This window comes from Euprymna scolopes, chromosome 14 (genome assembly GCF_053919585.1).
Source record: "Euprymna scolopes isolate OS-2025 chromosome 14, ASM5391958v1, whole genome shotgun sequence".
In the NCBI taxonomy this organism is placed as follows: Eukaryota; Metazoa; Mollusca; class Cephalopoda; order Sepiida; family Sepiolidae; genus Euprymna; species Euprymna scolopes.
The window spans coordinates 55,214,584-55,236,312 of NC_136495.1; the positions used below are offsets into that span (position 1 = coordinate 55,214,584).

General features: G+C 32.8%; 4 pseudogenes; all 4 read right to left on the reverse strand.

Annotated features, from left to right (window-relative positions):
• On the reverse strand, window positions 1–134 carry LOC145293515 (U2 spliceosomal RNA; annotated as a pseudogene).
• Window positions 135–2,752: 2,618 nt separating this feature from the next.
• Window positions 2,753–2,886, reverse strand: LOC145293516 (U2 spliceosomal RNA; annotated as a pseudogene).
• A 6,871-nt stretch (window positions 2,887–9,757) lies between these two features.
• On the reverse strand, window positions 9,758–9,891 carry LOC145293517 (U2 spliceosomal RNA; annotated as a pseudogene).
• An 11,395-nt stretch (window positions 9,892–21,286) lies between these two features.
• On the reverse strand, window positions 21,287–21,420 carry LOC145293518 (U2 spliceosomal RNA; annotated as a pseudogene).
• Between the last annotated feature and the right edge of the window lie 309 nt (window positions 21,421–21,729).

Below are 21,729 nucleotides of genomic sequence, written 5' to 3' on the forward strand. Positions count from 1 at the left end.
AAAAGGTACAAAAATAAAAATTGTCTCAGTCGTGGAGGATTTCTCCTCCACCGAAAGAGAACAAGAAATAGAAGTGCAGCATCTGAAGAACAGATACTACACTTTGATCTTGACCAAAAGGCCAAGAATGCGAACAATTGTAAATAACAACTTTTTTCACAAAACCAACACCGTCTTTCTTTTTTTTCTCTCTCTTTCTCTCTCTCACCCACTTACTCTTCCCTCTCTCTCACCCTCTTTCTCTTGACGTCACACCACTGTTAAACTGTGGGGGGGGGGGGGAACACATTCCCAGGCATTATCTCCTATAGATGCACATTTTATTAGAAATTCAGCTTTCAAAATATTAGACGATAATAAAAATATAAAACCAACACCCTCTTTCTCTTTTCTCTCTCTCTCACCAACTTACTCTTCTCTCTCTCTCACCCTCTTTCTCTTGACCTCCTACTACTGTTAAACTGTGTGTGTGTGGGGGGGGGGAAGAGGCAGCTTGAAAACCAACAAAAACAGTGCACAGTTTCCCAAGCATTTGGGGTTGGAAGGGGGGGAAGAAGCCGAGCGCACAGTTTCGTGTGAGAGAGAGAGAACAATTCTCAACCTATATACTCAACAAATTTTTTATCTACAGATTTGAAAGTTTGTATATAGGGTATTCAGACATATGGAAATATATCTAGCATAATCTATCTATTATATCTATAAAAGTGAAAATGTGTGTGTGTGTGAGGTAGCCAGAGAGAGAGAGAGAGAGAGAGAGAGAGAGAGAGAGAGAGAGAGAGACAACAATTCTCAACCTATATATTCAATACATTTTTTATCTACAGATTTGAAAATTTGTATATAGGGTATTCAGACATATGGAAATATATCTAGCATAATCTATCTATTATATCTATAAAAGTGAAAATGTGTGTGTGTGTGTGTATGTGTGTGCGTAAGAGAGAGAGAGAGAACAATTCTCAACCTATATACTCAACGTATTTTTATCTACGGATTTTAAACTTTGTATATAGGGTATTCAGACATATAGAAATATATCTAGCATAATCTATACATTATATCTATAAAAGTGAGAATGTGAGTGTGTGAGAGAGAGAGAACAATTCTCAACCTATATATTCAACAAATTTTTTACCTACAGATTTGAAAATTTGTATATTGGGTATTCAGACATATGGAAATATATCTAGCATAATCAATCTATTATATCTATAAAAGTCAGAATGTTTGCGTGTGGTTGTGTGTGTAAGGTTGCGAGAGAGAGAGAGAGAACAATTCGCAACCTATCTATTCAATAAATTTGTTATCTACAGATTTGACCATTTGTATATAGGGTATTCAGACATATGGAAATATATCCAGCATAATCTATCTATTATATCCATAAAAGTGAGAATGTGTGCGTGAGAGAGAGAGAGAGAGAGAGAGAGAGAGAGAGAGTAAGTACAATTCTCACCCTATATATTCAACATATTTTTTATCTACCGATTAGAAAATTTGTATATAGGGTATTCAGACATATGGAAATATATCTAGCATAATCTATCTATTATATCTAGAAAAGTGAGAATGTGTGTTAAAGAGAGAGAGAGAAGAGAGAGAGAGAGAACAATTCTCAACCTATATATTCAACTAATTTTTATGTACAGATCTGAAAATTTGTATACAGGGTATTCAGACATATGGAAATATATCTAGCATAATCTATTATATCTATAAAAGGTAGAAAATCGGTGTGTATGTATGTATGTATGTATGTATGTATGTATGTTTGTTTGTAACGCTAAAACTTTTGAAAGACGGAACCAGAGTTGACAAATTTGGTATCATATTGCACCTTGATCACCCGGATGACAAATATCGAAATTTCACGTCAAACGGACCAGTAGAAAGGGGTCAACTGATCGTTTTTCTCCTAGGGGGGCCCCCCAAAAAACCTGTCATTTTAACGTTATTCAATACGTGTCACGTGACGTGACGTCAGCTCAAACTTTTGACAGACACAACCAAAGTTGACAAATTATGTATCATATTGAACCTTGATCACCCGCATGACAAATATCGAAATTCCACACCAAACGGACCATTAAAAGGGGGTGAACTGATCATTTCTCTCCTAGGGGGGGCCCCCAAAAAAACCTGTCATTTTAATGTTAATATTACATAATCCAAAAACGCTTAGTCATGTCACGTGACGTGACGTCAACATCCAGTAATGGCGAACAAATGTAAACAAACACTTTGTTTTACCGATACTTTTGTAATTTCTCTTCTGCTTTGTTCTAGAGATTGTTAAACTCCATGACAATGTCTCCAACGTATTTAACTGGTTAAAAATAGTATTTATACAAGAGTTTTAACGAAAATTATCAGGAAAAAATGTACAGGAATAAAAAAAAATTCAGCTTTCAAAATATTCGTCGATAAAAAAACCGATCTTTATATTTACGCTAGCCATTTTGTATATTACCACGTGACCTGCTATCTCTTAAACTGGAGGGGGGGGGATCCACTTGAATCCAACAAAACCAGTAATTTTTTTTTTCTATTATATATACATCATTTTCTATAAAATTAAGTGTAGACTTTATAATTAAAACAAAAAATGTTATTCATACTAAAAAAAAAAAACGCTTAGTCATGTCACGTGACGTGACGTCAACATCCACTAATGGCGAACAATTGTACCTATTTACTATGCCTCCCCACGGGACAGAGTTAGACACCAGGGTCGTTTTTTAACGTGGAGAAAAGGTACAAAAATAAAAATTGTCTCAGTCGTGGAGGATTTCTCCTCCACCGAAAGAGAACAAGAAATAGAAGTGCAGCATCTGAAGAACAGATACTACACTTTGATCTTGACCAAAAGGCCAAGAATGCGAACAATTGTAAATAACAACTTTTTTCACAAAACCAACACCGTCTTTCTTTTTTTTCTCTCTCTTTCTCTCTCTCACCCACTTACTCTTCCCTCTCTCTCACCCTCTTTCTCTTGACGTCACACCACTGTTAAACTGTGGGGGGGGGGGAACACATTCCCAGGCATTATCTCCTATAGATGCACATTTTATTAGAAATTCAGCTTTCAAAATATTAGACGATAATAAAAATATAAAACCAACACCCTCTTTCTCTTTTCTCTCTCTCTCACCAACTTACTCTTCTCTCTCTCTCACCCTCTTTCTCTTGACCTCCTACTACTGTTAAACTGTGTGTGTGTGGGGGGGGGGAAGAGGCAGCTTGAAAACCAACAAAAACAGTGCACAGTTTCCCAAGCATTTGGGGTTGGAAGGGGGGGAAGAAGCCGAGCGCACAGTTTCGTGTGAGAGAGAGAGAACAATTCTCAACCTATATACTCAACAAATTTTTTATCTACAGATTTGAAAGTTTGTATATAGGGTATTCAGACATATGGAAATATATCTAGCATAATCTATCTATTATATCTATAAAAGTGAAAATGTGTGTGTGTGTGAGGTAGCCAGAGAGAGAGAGAGAGAGAGAGAGAGAGAGAGAGAGAGAGAGACAACAATTCTCAACCTATATATTCAATACATTTTTTATCTACAGATTTGAAAATTTGTATATAGGGTATTCAGACATATGGAAATATATCTAGCATAATCTATCTATTATATCTATAAAAGTGAAAATGTGTGTGTGTGTGTGTGTGTGTGTGCGTAAGAGAGAGAGAGAGAACAATTCTCAACCTATATACTCAACGTATTTTTATCTACGGATTTTAAACTTTGTATATAGGGTATTCAGACATATAGAAATATATCTAGCATAATCTATACATTATATCTATAAAAGTGAGAATGTGAGTGTGTGAGAGAGAGAGAACAATTCTCAACCTATATATTCAACAAATTTTTTACCTACAGATTTGAAAATTTGTATATTGGGTATTCAGACATATGGAAATATATCTAGCATAATCGATCTATTATATCTATAAAAGTCAGAATGTTTGCGTGTGGTTGTGTGTGTAAGGTTGCGAGAGAGAGAGAGAGAACAATTCTCAACCTATCTATTCAATAAATTTGTTATCTACAGATTTGACCATTTGTATATAGGGTATTCAGACATATGGAAATATATCCAGCATAATCTATCTATTATATCCATAAAAGTGAGAATGTGTGCGTGAGAGAGAGAGAGAGAGAGAGAGAGAGAGAGAGAGTAAGTACAATTCTCACCCTATATATTCAACATATTTTTTATCTACCGATTAGAAAATTTGTATATAGGGTATTCAGACATATGGAAATATATCTAGCATAATCTATCTATTATATCTAGAAAAGTGAGAATGTGTGTTAAAGAGAGAGAGAGAAGAGAGAGAGAGAGAACAATTCTCAACCTATATATTCAACTAATTTTTATGTACAGATCTGAAAATTTGTATACAGGGTATTCAGACATATGGAAATATATCTAGCATAATCTATTATATCTATAAAAGGTAGAATGTGTGTGTGTGTGTGTGTGAGTGAGTGAGTGAGTGAGTGAGAGAGAGAGAGAACAATTCTCAACCTATATACTCAACAAATTTTGTATCTACAGATTTGATAATTTGTATATAGGGTATTCAGACATAAGGAAATATATCTAGCATAATCTATCTATTATATCTATAAAAGTGAGAATGTGTGTGAAAGAGAGAGAGAGAGAACAATTCTCAACCTATATATTCAACAAATTCTATCTTTACAGATTTGAAAATTTGTATATAGGGTATTCAGACATTTGGAAATATATCTAGCATAATCTATTATATCTATAAAAGTGAGAATGTGTGTGTGAGAGAGAGAGAAAGAACAATTCTCAACCTATATACTCAACAAATTTTTTATCTACAGATTTAAAAATTTGTATATAGGGTATTCAGACATATAGAAATATATCTAGCATAACCTATCTATTATATCTATAAAATGACCATGTGTGTGTGTGTGAGAGAGAGAGAGAGAGTCAGAGAGAGAGAGAGAACAATTTTCAGCTTGTGTGTGTGTGAGAAAGAGAGAGAGAGAAAGAGAGGAAGGAAAATTCTCACCCTATATATTCAACAAATTTTTTATCTACATATTAGAAAATTTGGATATAGGGTATTCAGACGTATGGAAATATATCTAGCATAATCTATCTATTATATCTATAAAAGTGAGAATGTGTGTGTGAGAGAGAGAGAAAGAGAGAGAGAGAGAACAATTCTCAACCTATATATTCAACTAATTTTTTATCTACAGATTTGAAAATGTGTATATTGGGTATTCAGACATATGTAAATATATCTGGCATAATCTATGTATTATATCTATAAAAGTGTGAATGTGAGTGATGGAAAGAGCAAAAAATTCTCAACCTATATAACCTATAAAAGTGAGATTATGTGTGAGAGAGAGAGAGAGAGAGAGAACAATTCTCAACCTATATATTCCACACATTTTTGGGCACAGATTTGGAAATTTGTATATAGGGTAGGCAGACATATAGAAATATATCTAGCATAATCTATCTATTATATCTATAAAAGTGAGAACTTGTGTGTGTGTGTGTGTGTGAGAGAGAGAGAGAACAATTCTTAACCTACATACTCAACAAATTTTTTACCTACAGTTTAGAAAATTTGTATATAGGGTATTCAGACATATGGAAATATATCTAGCATAATCTATCTATTATAACTACAAAAGTTAGAATGTGTGCGTGAGAGAGAGAGAGAACAATTCTAAACCTATATATTCAACAAATTTTTTATCTACAGATTTGAAACTTTGTATATAGGGTATTCAGACATATAGAAATATATCTAGCATAATCTATCTATTTTATCTATAAAAGTGAGAATGCGTGTGTGTGAGATAGCGAGAGAGAGAGAGAAAAAGAGAGAGATAAAAATTCTCAACCTATACATTCAACAAATTTTTTATCCACAGATTTGAACATTTGTATATAGGGTGTTCAGACATATAGAAATATATCTAGCATAATCTATCTATTATATGTATAAAAGTGAGAATGTGTGTGTGTGTGAGAGAGAGGACAATTGTCAACCTATGTATACAACAAATTTTTTATCTACAGATTTCAAAATTTGTATATTGGGTATTCAGACACATTTCAATATATCTGGCATAATCTGTCTATTATATCTATAAAAGTGAGAATGTGTGTGATAGAGAGAGAGAGAACAATTCTCAACCTATATACTCAACAAATTTTTTATCTACAGATTTGAAAATTTGTATATAGGGTATTCAGACATATGGAAATATATCTAGCATAATCTATTATATCTATAAAAGTGAGAATGTGTGTGTGTGTGAGAGAGAGAGAGAGAGAGAGAGAGAGAGAACAATTCTCAACCCATATACTCAACAAATTCTTTATCTACAGATTTTAAAATTTGTATATAGAGTATTCATACAAATAGAAATATATCTAGGATAATCTTTCTATTATATCTATAAAAGTGAGAATGTGTGTGTGTGTGAGCGAGAGAGAGAGAGAGAGAGAGAGAGAGAGAGAGAACAGTTCTCAACCTATACATTCAACAAATTTTTATATATAGGGTATTCAGAAATATCGAAATATATCTAGCATAATCTATTATATCTTTAAAAGTTAGAATGTGTGTGTGTGAGAGATAGAGAGAACAATTCTCAACCTATGCACTCTACAAATTTTTTATCTACAAATTAGAAAATTTGTATATAGGGTATTCACACATATGGAAATATATCTAGCATAATCTATCTATTATATCTATAAAAGTTAGAATGTGTGTGTGAGGTAGCCAGAGAGAGAGAGAGAGAGAGAGAGTAAGAACAATTTTCAACCTATATATTCAACAAATATTTGATCTACAGATTAGAAAATTTGTATATAGGGTATTCAGACATATGGAAATATATCTAGCATAATCTATCTATTATATCTCTAAAATTGAGAATGTGTGTGTGAGAGAGAGAGAGAGAGAACAATTTTCAACCTATATACTCAACAAATTTTTTTATCTACAGATTTGAAAATTTGTATATAGGGTATTCAGACATATGGAAATATATCTAGAGTAATCTATCTATTATATCTATAAAAGTGAGAATGCGTGTGTGTGTGAGAGAGAGCGACACAGAACAATTCTCAACCTATATATTCAACAAATTTTTTATGTACAGATCTGAAATATCACATTTGTATAGAAGTAGAAATCTTGATACCTACTCTGATACCTAATAAAAGAAAGGACACTCTTTAGGGCGGATTTTGATTATAACAAGTCACTAATTAGAAATTATAATAAACATTCTAATAATTTAAGAATTTTACCAAAATAAAATTGCATGGTAATCACCCAATTTCTGCCACAAAATTTTGATTGGCAGAACTCATAAACATAAAATATATATTTTCTAATTTCATCTTTTTTTTTTCTTTTTACATAATCTGGTTTGATGTTTTCCCAAATATTCAAATCACTATATTTTGCTGCTTAATATCAAATACAGCAACTGAGTTATTTTTATGCATCAAACAATTACATTTTCTCATTCATCCAAACTAATCACTGAACATCAATTTCATATTTTCTTCACTAAAATATTACTGTGCTTGATGTCATCAAGTGGAGCGGATCATTTTTTTTTCATTTGTTCACACATTTTTCCAATTTATATATATTTTAAAGATTCTTAGCCTATGTCATTGCATACCAATCTGTTTATTAAAAGTTAAGGTTCACTGTAAACACATATGTTACACCAAAATAAAAACGCTTCAGATAATGTCTTGATATTCAATTCAGTTTCTCACATGACATCTTATGAAGTTAGTAGAAATGTTACAGACTTTTGAATCTCAAACACTTTCAATACTGTGCACTGATATTTTCTTTTTTGCAATATAAGCACATTCATGATTTTTTTTACAAACGTTAAAAACTTTCACATTGTGTAGCAATATACTGAAACAATTATAAAAATATTTGTTTTTATTTTGAATGATGCAGGGCATCTGAAGAGAGATTTTTCTAACAAAATGAAAGTATAATTTTTAGCAATAGGTATCTAGGAAAAGGCCACTACATATGTTATAAGTTCCAAATTTCCACAACCTGGCCAATACTGGTACATGCTAGCAAATTTAGATTTGCAATTACAAAATATGATTCTAATTTTTTCCTTTGCTCTTTATTCTAACACTACACTAAGTTTACTGTGTTATTTCGCTACAGTTGATATTGTGTAGAACAATAAGAAAATCATAGTGAACAATGCATTCAACAAAATTTCACACACATTTCTAGATACCTATATCTAATAAGTTCAAAAGAAAGGACACACTTAGGGAGGTATTTTGGTGGTCAAGTCACTAAAAAGAGATTAGCTGGTTTCCCGGCATAGCCCAGGATATAATAAAGATTGACTGAAATACATGTTCTAGCTGGTTTCTAGGCGTTGCCAGGGATGTAATATAGACACATTATGTTGTATATTACCTGTTCTCTTCTCCCTAAGGTAAAACAATTTCATATACATGCTGTAAATTACCTATGCTAGGGATAAAACATGAACAATATCAGTCCTAGGGTAGATAAAACAAATAATACATAGAGATGAAAGATTCCTCTCCCCTAAGAATCAAACATATGTTCAATATCTGCTTTTGTTTTTTCATTGTTTATACGGTCCCGAGCAACGCCGGGTAGCCCTGCTAGTCTATATATATAAAAGGCAAAAATCGGTGTGTATGTATGTATGTATGTATGTATGTTTGTTTGTAACGCTAAAACTTTTGAAAGACGGAACCAGAGTTGACAAATTTGGTATCATATTGCACCTTGATCACCCGGATGACAAATATCGAAATTTCACGTCAAACGGACCAGTAGAAAGGGGTCAACTGATCGTTTTTCTCCTAGGGGGGCCCCCAAAAAAAACTGTCATTTTAACGTTATTCAATACGTGTCACGTGACGTGACGTCAGCTCAAACTTTTGACAGACACAACCAAAGTTGACAAATTATGTATCATATTGAACCTTGATCACCCGCATGACAAATATCGAAATTCCACACCAAACGGACCATTAAAAGGGGGTGAACTGATCATTTCTCTCCTAGGGGGGGCCCCCAAAAAAACCTGTCATTTTAATGTTAATATTACATAATCCAAAAACGCTTAGTCATGTCACGTGACGTGACGTCAACATCCAGTAATGGCGAACAAATGTAAACAAACACTTTGTTTTACCGATACTTTTGTAATTTCTCTTCTGCTTTGTTCTAGAGATTATTAAACTCCATGACAATGTCTCCAACGTATTAAACTGGTTAAAAATAGTATTTATACAAGAGTTTTAACGAAAAATATCAGGAAAAAATGTACAGGAATAAAAAAAAATTCAGCTTTCAAAATATTCGTCGATAAAAAAACCGATCTTTATATTTACGCTAGCCATTTTGTATATTACCACGTGACCTGCTATCTCTTAAACTGGAGGGGGGGATCCACTTGAATCCAACAAAACCAGTAATTTTTTTTTTCTATTATATATACATCATTTTCTATAAAATTAAGTGTAGACTTTATAATTAAAACAAAAAATGTTATTCATACTAAAAAAAAAAAACGCTTAGTCATGTCACGTGACGTGACGTCAACATCCACTAATGGCGAACAATTGTACCTATTTACTATGCCTCCCCACGGGACAGAGTTAGACACCAGGGTCGTTTTTTAACGTGGAGAAAAGGTACAAAAATAAAAATTGTCTCAGTCGTGGAGGATTTCTCCTCCACCGAAAGAGAACAAGAAATAGAAGTGCAGCATCTGAAGAACAGATACTACACTTTGATCTTGACCAAAAGGCCAAGAATGCGAACAATTGTAAATAACAACTTTTTTCACAAAACCAACACCGTCTTTCTTTTTTTTTCTCTCTCTTTCTCTCTCTCACCCACTTACTCTTCCCTCTCTCTCACCCTCTTTCTCTTGACGTCACACCACTGTTAAACTGTGGGGGGGGGGGAACACATTCCCAGGCATTATCTCCTATAGATGCACATTTTATTAGAAATTCAGCTTTCAAAATATTAGACGATAATAAAAATATAAAACCAACACCCTCTTTCTCTTTTCTCTCTCTCTCACCAACTTACTCTTCTCTCTCTCTCACCCTCTTTCTCTTGACCTCCTACTACTGTTAAACTGTGTGTGTGGGGGGGGGGGGAAGAGGCAGCTTAAAAACCAACAAAAACAGTGCACAGTTTCCCAAGCATTTGGGGTGGGAAGGGGGGGAAGAAGCCGAGCGCACAGTTTCGTGTGAGAGAGAGAGAACAATTCTCAACCTATATACTCAACAAATTTTTTATCTACAGATTTGAAAGTTTGTATATAGGGTATTCAGACATATGGAAATATATCTAGCATAATCTATCTATTATATCTATAAAAGTGAAAATGTGTGTGTGTGTGAGGTAGCCAGAGAGAGAGAGAGAGAGAGAGAGAGAGAGAGAGAGAGAGACAACAATTCTCAACCTATATATTCAATACATTTTTTATCTACAGATTTGAAAATTTGTATATAGGGTATTCAGACATATGGAAATATATCTAGCATAATCTATCTATCATATCTATAAAAGTGAAAATGTGTGTGTGTGTGTGTGTGTGTGTGTGTGTGTGTGTGTGTGTGTGTGTGTGTGTGTGTGTGTGCGTAAGAGAGAGAGAGAACAATTCTCAACCTATATACTCAACGTATTTTTATCTACGGATTTTAAACTTTGTATATAGGGTAATCAGACATATAGAAATATATCTAGCATAATCTATACATTATATCTATAAAAGTGAGAATGTGAGTGTGTGAGAGAGAGAGAACAATTCTCAACCTATATATTCAACAAATTTTTTACCTACAGATTTGAAAATTTGTATATTGGGTATTCAGACATATGGAAATATATCTAGCATAATCGATCTATTATATCTATAAAAGTCAGAATGTTTGCGTGTGGTTGTGTGTGTAAGGTTGCGAGAGAGAGAGAGAGAACAATTCTCAACCTATCTATTCAATAAATTTGTTATCTACAGATTTGACCATTTGTATATAGGGTATTCAGACATATGGAAATATATCCAGCATAATCTATCTATTATATCCATAAAAGTGAGAATGTGTGCGTGAGAGAGAGAGAGAGAGAGAGAGAGTAAGTACAATTCTCACCCTATATATTCAACAAATTTTTTATCTACCGATTAGAAAATTTGTATATAGGGTATTCAGACATATGGAAATATATCTAGCATAATCTATCTATTATATCTAGAAAAGTGAGAATGTGTGTGAAAGAGAGAGAGAGAGAAGAGAGAGAGAGAGAACAATTCTCAACCTATATATTCAACTAATTTTTATGTACAGATCTGAAAATTTGTATACAGGGTATTCAGACATATGGAAATATATCTAGCATAATCTATTATATCTATAAAAGGTAGAATGTGTGTGTGTGTGTGTGTGAGTGAGTGAGTGAGTGAGTGAGAGAGAGAGAGAGAGAGAGAGAACAATTCTCAACCTATATACTCAACAAATTTTGTATCTACAGATTTGATAATTTGTATATAGGGTATTCAGACATAAGGAAATATATCTAGCATAATCTATCTATTATATCTATAAAAGTGAGAATGTGTGTGAAAGAGAGAGAGAGAGAACAATTCTCAACCTATATATTCAACAAATTCTATCTTTACAGATTTGAAAATTTGTATATAGGGTATTCAGACATTTGGAAATATATCTAGCATAATCTATTATATCTATAAAAGTGAGAATGTGTGTGTGAGAGAGAGAGAAAGAACAATTCTCAACCTATATACTCAACAAATTTTTTATCTACAGATTTAAAAATTTGTATATAGGGTATTCAGACATATAGAAATATATCTAGCATAACCTATCTATTATATCTATAAAATGACCATGTGTGTGTGTGTGAGAGAGAGAGAGAGTCAGAGAGAGAGAGAGAACAATTTTCAGCTTGTGTGTGTGTGAGAAAGAGAGAGAGAGAAAGAGAGGAAGGAAAATTCTCACCCTATATATTCAACAAATTTTTTATCTACATATTAGAAAATTTGGATATAGGGTATTCAGACGTATGGAAATATATCTAGCATAATCTATCTATTATATCTATAAAAGTGAGAATGTGTGTGTCTCTCTTTCTCTCTCTCACCCACTTACTCTTCCCTCTCTCTCACCCTCTTTCTCTTGACGTCACACCACTGTTAAACTGTGGGGGGGGGAACACATTCCCAGGCATTATCTCCTATAGATGCACATTTTATTAGAAATTCAGCTTTCAAAATATTAGACGATAATAAAAATATAAAACCAACACCCTCTTTCTCTTTTCTCTCTCTCTCACCAACTTACTCTTCTCTCTCTCTCACCCTCTTTCTCTTGACCTCCTACTACTGTTAAACTGTGTGTGTGTGGGGGGGGGGGGAAGAGGCAGCTTAAAAACCAACAAAAACAGTGCACAGTTTCCCAAGCATTTGGGGTGGGAAGGGGGGGAAGAAGCCGAGCGCACAGTTTCGTGTGAGAGAGAGAGAACAATTCTCAACCTATATACTCAACAAATTTTTTATCTACAGATTTGAAAGTTTGTATATAGGGTATTCAGACATATGGAAATATATCTAGCATAATCTATCTATTATATCTATAAAAGTGAAAATGTGTGTGTGTGTGAGGTAGCCAGAGAGAGAGAGAGAGAGAGAGAGAGAGAGAGAGAGACAACAATTCTCAACCTATATATTCAATACATTTTTTATCTACAGATTTGAAAATTTGTATATAGGGTATTCAGACATATGGAAATATATCTAGCATAATCTATCTATCATATCTATAAAAGTGAAAATGTGTGTGTGTGTGTGTGTGTGTGTGTGTGTGTGTGTGTGTGCGTAAGAGAGAGAGAGAACAATTCTCAACCTATATACTCAACGTATTTTTATCTACGGATTTTAAACTTTGTATATAGGGTAATCAGACATATAGAAATATATCTAGCATAATCTATACATTATATCTATAAAAGTGAGAATGTGAGTGTGTGAGAGAGAGAGAACAATTCTCAACCTATATATTCAACAAATTTTTTACCTACAGATTTGAAAATTTGTATATTGGGTATTCAGACATATGGAAATATATCTAGCATAATCGATCTATTATATCTATAAAAGTCAGAATGTTTGCGTGTGGTTGTGTGTGTAAGGTTGCGAGAGAGAGAGAGAGAACAATTCTCAACCTATCTATTCAATAAATTTGTTATCTACAGATTTGACCATTTGTATATAGGGTATTCAGACATATGGAAATATATCCAGCATAATCTATCTATTATATCCATAAAAGTGAGAATGTGTGCGTGAGAGAGAGAGAGAGAGAGAGAGTAAGTACAATTCTCACCCTATATATTCAACAAATTTTTTATCTACCGATTAGAAAATTTGTATATAGGGTATTCAGACATATGGAAATATATCTAGCATAATCTATCTATTATATCTAGAAAAGTGAGAATGTGTGTGAAAGAGAGAGAGAGAAGAGAGAGAGAGAGAACAATTCTCAACCTATATATTCAACTAATTTTTATGTACAGATCTGAAAATTTGTATACAGGGTATTCAGACATATGGAAATATATCTAGCATAATCTATTATATCTATAAAAGGTAGAATGTGTGTGTGTGTGTGTGTGAGTGAGTGAGTGAGTGAGTGAGAGAGAGAGAGAGAGAGAGAGAACAATTCTCAACCTATATACTCAACAAATTTTGTATCTACAGATTTGATAATTTGTATATAGGGTATTCAGACATAAGGAAATATATCTAGCATAATCTATCTATTATATCTATAAAAGTGAGAATGTGTGTGAAAGAGAGAGAGAGAGAACAATTCTCAACCTATATATTCAACAAATTCTATCTTTACAGATTTGAAAATTTGTATATAGGGTATTCAGACATTTGGAAATATATCTAGCATAATCTATTATATCTATAAAAGTGAGAATGTGTGTGTGAGAGAGAGAGAAAGAACAATTCTCAACCTATATACTCAACAAATTTTTTATCTACAGATTTAAAAATTTGTATATAGGGTATTCAGACATATAGAAATATATCTAGCATAACCTATCTATTATATCTATAAAATGACCATGTGTGTGTGTGTGAGAGAGAGAGAGAGTCAGAGAGAGAGAGAGAACAATTTTCAGCTTGTGTGTGTGTGAGAAAGAGAGAGAGAGAAAGAGAGGAAGGAAAATTCTCACCCTATATATTCAACAAATTTTTTATCTACATATTAGAAAATTTGGATATAGGGTATTCAGACGTATGGAAATATATCTAGCATAATCTATCTATTATATCTATAAAAGTGAGAATGTGTGTGTCTCTCTTTCTCTCTCTCACCCACTTACTCTTCCCTCTCTCTCACCCTCTTTCTCTTGACGTCACACCACTGTTAAACTGTGGGGGGGGGGAACACATTCCCAGGCATTATCTCCTATAGATGCACATTTTATTAGAAATTCAGCTTTCAAAATATTAGACGATAATAAAAATATAAAACCAACACCCTCTTTCTCTTTTCTCTCTCTCTCACCAACTTACTCTTCTCTCTCTCTCACCCTCTTTCTCTTGACCTCCTACTACTGTTAAACTGTGTGTGTGTGGGGGGGGGGGAAGAGGCAGCTTAAAAACCAACAAAAACAGTGCACAGTTTCCCAAGCATTTGGGGTGGGAAGGGGGGGAAGAAGCCGAGCGCACAGTTTCGTGTGAGAGAGAGAGAACAATTCTCAACCTATATACTCAACAAATTTTTTATCTACAGATTTGAAAGTTTGTATATAGGGTATTCAGACATATGGAAATATATCTAGCATAATCTATCTATTATATCTATAAAAGTGAAAATGTGTGTGTGTGTGAGGTAGCCAGAGAGAGAGAGAGAGAGAGAGAGAGAGAGAGAGAGAGAGACAACAATTCTCAACCTATATATTCAATACATTTTTTATCTACAGATTTGAAAATTTGTATATAGGGTATTCAGACATATGGAAATATATCTAGCATAATCTATCTATCATATCTATAAAAGTGAAAATGTGTGTGTGTGTGTGTGTGTGTGTGTGTGTGTGTGTGTGTGTGCGTAAGAGAGAGAGAGAACAATTCTCAACCTATATACTCAACGTATTTTTATCTACGGATTTTAAACTTTGTATATAGGGTAATCAGACATATAGAAATATATCTAGCATAATCTATACATTATATCTATAAAAGTGAGAATGTGAGTGTGTGAGAGAGAGAGAACAATTCTCAACCTATATATTCAACAAATTTTTTACCTACAGATTTGAAAATTTGTATATTGGGTATTCAGACATATGGAAATATATCTAGCATAATCGATCTATTATATCTATAAAAGTCAGAATGTTTGCGTGTGGTTGTGTGTGTAAGGTTGCGAGAGAGAGAGAGAGAACAATTCTCAACCTATCTATTCAATAAATTTGTTATCTACAGATTTGACCATTTGTATATAGGGTATTCAGACATATGGAAATATATCCAGCATAATCTATCTATTATATCCATAAAAGTGAGAATGTGTGCGTGAGAGAGAGAGAGAGAGATGGAGTAAGTACAATTCTCACCCTATATATTCAACAAATTTTTTATCTACCGATTAGAAAATTTGTATATAGGGTATTCAGACATATGGAAATATATCTAGCATAATCTATCTATTATATCTAGAAAAGTGAGAATGTGTGTGAAAGAGAGAGAGAGAAGAGAGAGAGAGAGAACAATTCTCAACCTATATATTCAACTAATTTTTATGTACAGATCTGAAAATTTGTATACAGGGTATTCAGACATATGGAAATATATCTAGCATAATCTATTATATCTATAAAAGGTAGAATGTGTGTGTGTGTGTGTGAGTGAGTGAGTGAGTGAGTGAGAGAGAGAGAGAGAGAGAGAGAACAATTCTCAACCTATATACTCAACAAATTTTGTATCTACAGATTTGATAATTTGTATATAGGGTATTCAGACATAAGGAAATATATCTAGCATAATCTATCTATTATATCTATAAAAGTGAGAATGTGTGTGAAAGAGAGAGAGAGAGAACAATTCTCAACCTATATATTCAACAAATTCTATCTTTACAGATTTGAAAATTTGTATATAGGGTATTCAGACATTTGGAAATATATCTAGCATAATCTATTATATCTATAAAAGTGAGAATGTGTGTGTGAGAGAGAGAGAAAGAACAATTCTCAACCTATATACTCAACAAATTTTTTATCTACAGATTTAAAAATTTGTATATAGGGTATTCAGACATATAGAAATATATCTAGCATAACCTATCTATTATATCTATAAAATGACCATGTGTGTGTGTGTGAGAGAGAGAGAGAGTCAGAGAGAGAGAGAGAACAATTTTCAGCTTGTGTGTGTGTGAGAAAGAGAGAGAGAGAAAGAGAGGAAGGAAAATTCTCACCCAATATATTCAACAAATTTTTTATCTACATATTAGAAAATTTGGATATAGGGTATTCAGACGTATGGAAATATATCTAGCATAATCTATCTATTATATCTATAAAAGTGAGAATGTGTGTGTGAGAGAGAGAGAAAGAGAGAGAGAGAGAACAATTCTCAACCTATATATTCAACTAATTTTTTATCTACAGATTTGAAAATGTGTATATTGGGTATTCAGACATATGTAAATATATCTGGCATAATCTATCTATTATATCTATAAAAGTGTGAATGTGAGTGATGGAAAGAGCAAAAAATTCTCAACCTATATAACCTATAAAAGTGAGAATATGTGTGAGAGAGAGAGAGAGAGAACAATTCTCAACCTATATATTCCACACATTTTTGGGCACAGATTTGGAAATTTGTATATAGGGTAGGCAGACATATAGAAATATATCTAGCATAATCTATCTATTATATCTATAAAAGTGAGAACTTGTGTGTGTGTGTGTGTGAGAGAGAGAGAGAACAATTCTTAACCTACATACTCAACAAATTTTTTACCTACAGTTTAGAAAATTTGTATATAGGGTATTCAGACATATGGAAATATATCTAGCATAATCTATCTATTATAACTACAAAAGTTAGAATGTGTGTGTGAGAGAGAGAGAGAACAATTCTAAACCTATATATTCAACAAATTTTTTATCTACAGATTTGAAACTTTGTATATAGGGTATTCAGACATATGGAAATATATCTAGCATAATCTATCTATTTTATCTATAAAAGTGAGAATGCGTGTGTGTGAGATAGCGAGAGAGAGAGAGAGAAAAAGAGAGAGATAAAAATTCTCAACCTATACATTCAACAAATTTTTTATCCACAGATTTGAACATTTGTATATAGGGTGTTCAGACATATAGAAATATATCTAGCATAATCTATCTATTATATGTATAAAAGTGAGAATGTGTGTGTGTGTGAGAGAGAGGACAATTGTCAACCTATGTATACAACAAATTTTTTATCTACAGATTTCAAAATTTGTATATTGGGCATTCAGACATATTTTAATATATCTGGCATAATCTGTCTATTATATCTATAAAAGTGAGAATGTGTGTGATAGAGAGAGAGAGAACAATTCTCAACCTATATACTCAACAAATTTTTTATCTACAGATTTGAAAATTTGTATATAGGGTATTCAGACATATGGAAATATATCTAGCATAATCTATTATATCTATAAAAGTGAGAATGTGTGTGTGTGTGTGTGAGAGAGAGAGAGAGAGAGAGAGAGAGAACAATTCTCAACCCATATACTCAACAAATTCTTTATCTACAGATTTTAAAATGTGTATATAGAGTATTCATACAAATAGAAATATATCTAGGATAATCTTTCTATTATATCTATAAAAGTGAGAATGTGTGTGTGTGTGAGCGAGAGAGAGAGAGAGAGAGAGAACAGTTCTCAACCTATACATTCAACAAATTTTTATATATAGGGTATTCAGAAATATCGAAATATATCTAGCATAATCTATTATATCTTTAAAAGTTAGAATGTGTGTGTGTGAGAGATAGAGAGAACAATTCTCAACCTATGCACTCTACAAATTTTTTATCTACAAATTAGAAAATTTGTATATAGGGTATTCACACATATGGAAATATATCTAGCATAATCTATCTATTATATCTATAAAAGTTAGAATGTGTGTGTGAGGTAGCCAGAGAGAGAGAGAGAGAGAGAGAGTAAGAACAATTTTCAACCTATATATTCAACAAATATTTGATCTACAGATTAGAAAATTTGTATATAGGGTATTCAGACATATGGAAATATATCTAGCATAATCTATCTATTATATCTCTAAAATTGAGAATGTGTGTGTGAGAGAGAGAGAACAATTTTCAACCTATATACTCAACAAATTTTTTTATCTACAGATTTGAAAATTTGTATATAGGGTATTCAGACATATGGAAATATATCTAGAGTAATCTATCTATTATATCTATAAAAGTGAGAATGCGTGTGTGTGTGAGAGAGAGCGACACAGAACAATTCTCAACCTATATATTCAACAAATTTTTTATGTACAGATCTGAAATATCACATTTGTATAGAAGTAGAAATCTTGATACCTACTCTGATACCTAATAAAAGAAAGGACACTCTTTAGGGCGGATTTTGATTATAACAAGTCACTAATTAGAAATTATAATAAACATTCTAATAATTTAAGAATTTTACCAAAATAAAATTGCATGGTAATCACCCAATTTCTGCCACAAAATTTTGATTGGCAGAACTCATAAACATAAAATATATATTTTCTAATTTCATCTTTTTTTTTTCTTTTTACATAATCTGGTTTGATGTTTTCCCAAATATTCAAATCACTATATTTTGCTGCTTAATATCAAATACAGCAACTGAGTTATTTTTATGCATCAAACAATTACATTTTCTCATTCATCCAAACTAATCACTGAACATCAATTTCATATTTTCTTCACTAAAATATTACTGTGCTTGATGTCATCAAGTGGAGCGGATCATTTTTTTTTCATTTGTTCACACATTTTTCCAATTTATATATATTTTAAAGATTCTTAGCCTATGTCATTGCATACCAATCTGTTTATTAAAAGTTAAGGTTCACTGTAAACACATATGTTACACCAAAATAAAAACGCTTCAGATAATGTCTTGATATTCAATTCAGTTTCTCACATGACATCTTATGAAGTTAGTAGAAATGTTACAGACTTTTGAATCTCAAACACTTTCAATACTGTGCACTGATATTTTCTTTTTTGCAATATAAGCACATTCATGATTTTTTTTACAAACGTTAAAAACTTTCACATTGTGTAGCAATATACTGAAACAATTATAAAAATATTTGTTTTTATTTTGAATGATGCAGGGCATCTGAAGAGAGATTTTTCTAACAAAATGAAAGTATAATTTTTAGCAATAGGTATCTAGGAAAAGGCCACTACATATGTTATAAGTTCCAAATTTCCACAACCTGGCAAATACTGGTACATGCTAGCAAATTTAGATTTGCAATTACAAAATATGATTCTAATTTTTTCCTTTGCTCTTTATTCTAACACTACACTAAGTTTACTGTGTTATTTCGCTACAGTTGATATTGTGTAGAACAATAAGAAAATCATAGTGAACAATGCATTCAACAAAATTTCACACACATTTCTAGATACCTATATCTAATAAGTTCAAAAGAAAGGACACACTTAGGGAGGTATTTTGGTGGTCAAGTCACTAAAAAGAGATTAGCTGGTTTCCCGGCATAGCCCAGGATATAATAAAGATTGACTGAAATACATGTTCTAGCTGGTTTCTAGGCGTTGCCAGGGATGTAATATAGACACATTATGTTGTATATTACCTGTTCTCTTCTCCCTAAGGTAAAACAATTTCATATACATGCTGTAAATTACCTATGCTAGGGATAAAACATGAACAATATCAGTCCTAGGGTAGATAAAACAAATAATACATAGAGATGAAAGATTCCTCTCCCCTAAGAATCAAACATATGTTCAATATCTGCTTTTGTTTTTTCATTGTTTATACGGTCCCGAGCAACGCCGGGTAGCCCTGCTAGTCTATATATATAAAAGGCAAAAATCGGTGTGTATGTATGTATGTATGTATGTATGTATGTATGTTTGTTTGTAACGCTAAAACTTTTGAAAGACGGAACCAGAGTTGACAAATTTGGTATCATATTGCACCTTGATCACCCGGATGACAAATATCGAAATTTCACGTCAAACGGACCAGTAGAAAGGGGTCAACTGATCGTTTTTCTCCTAGGGGGGGCCCCCAAAAAACCTGTCATTTTAACGTTATTCAATACGTGTCACGTGACGTGACGTCAGCTCAAACTTTTGACAGACACAACCAAAGTTGACAAATTATGTATCATATTGAACCTTGATCACCCGCATGACAAATATCGAAATTCCACACCAAACGGACCATTAAAAGGGGGTGAACTGATCATTTCTCTCCTAGGGGGGCCCCAAAAAAAACCTGTCATTTTAATGTTAATATTACATAATCCAAAAACGCTTAGTCATGTCACGTGACGTGACGTCAACATCCAGTAATGGCGAACAAATGTAAACAAACACTTTGTTTTACCGATACTTTTGTAATTTCTCTTCTGCTTTGTTCTAGAGATTATTAAACTCCATGACAATGTCTCCAACGTATTTAACTGGTTAAAAATAGTATTTATACAAGAGTTTTAACGAAAAATATCAGGAAAAAATGTACAGGAATAAAAAAAAATTCAGCTTTCAAAATATTCGTCGATAAAAAAACCGATCTTTATATTTACGCTAGCCATTTTGTATATTACCACGTGACCTGCTATCTCTTAAACTGGAGGGGGGGGATCCACTTGACTCCAACAAAACCAGTAATTTTTTTTTTTCTATTATATATACATCATTTTCTATAAAATTAAGTGTAGACTTTATAATTAAAACAAAAAATGTTATTCATACTAAAAAAAAAAAACGCTTAGTCATGTCACGTGACGTGACGTCAACATCCACTAATGGCGAACAATTGTACCTATTTACTATGCCTCCCCACGGGACAGAGTTAGACACCAGGGTCGTTTTTTAACGTGGAGAAAAGGTACAAAAATAAAAATTGTCTCAGTCGTGGAGGATTTCTCCTCCACCGAAAGAGAACAAGAAATAGAAGTGCAGCATCTGAAGAACAGATACTACACTTTGATCTTGACCAAAAGGCCAAGAATGCGAACAATTGTAAATAACAACTTTTTTCACAAAACCAACACCGTCTTTCTTTTTTTTTCTCTCTCTTTCTCTCTCTCACCCACTTACTCTTCCCTCTCTCTCACCCTCTTTCTCTTGACGTCACACCACTGTTAAACTGTGGGGGGGGGACACATTCCCAGGCATTATCTCCTATAGATGCACATTTTATTAGAAATTCAGCTTACAAAATATTAGACGATAATAAAAATATAAAACCAACACCCTCTTTCTCTTTTCTCTCTCTCTCACCAACTTACTCTTCTCTCTCTCTCACCCTCTTTCTCTTGACCTC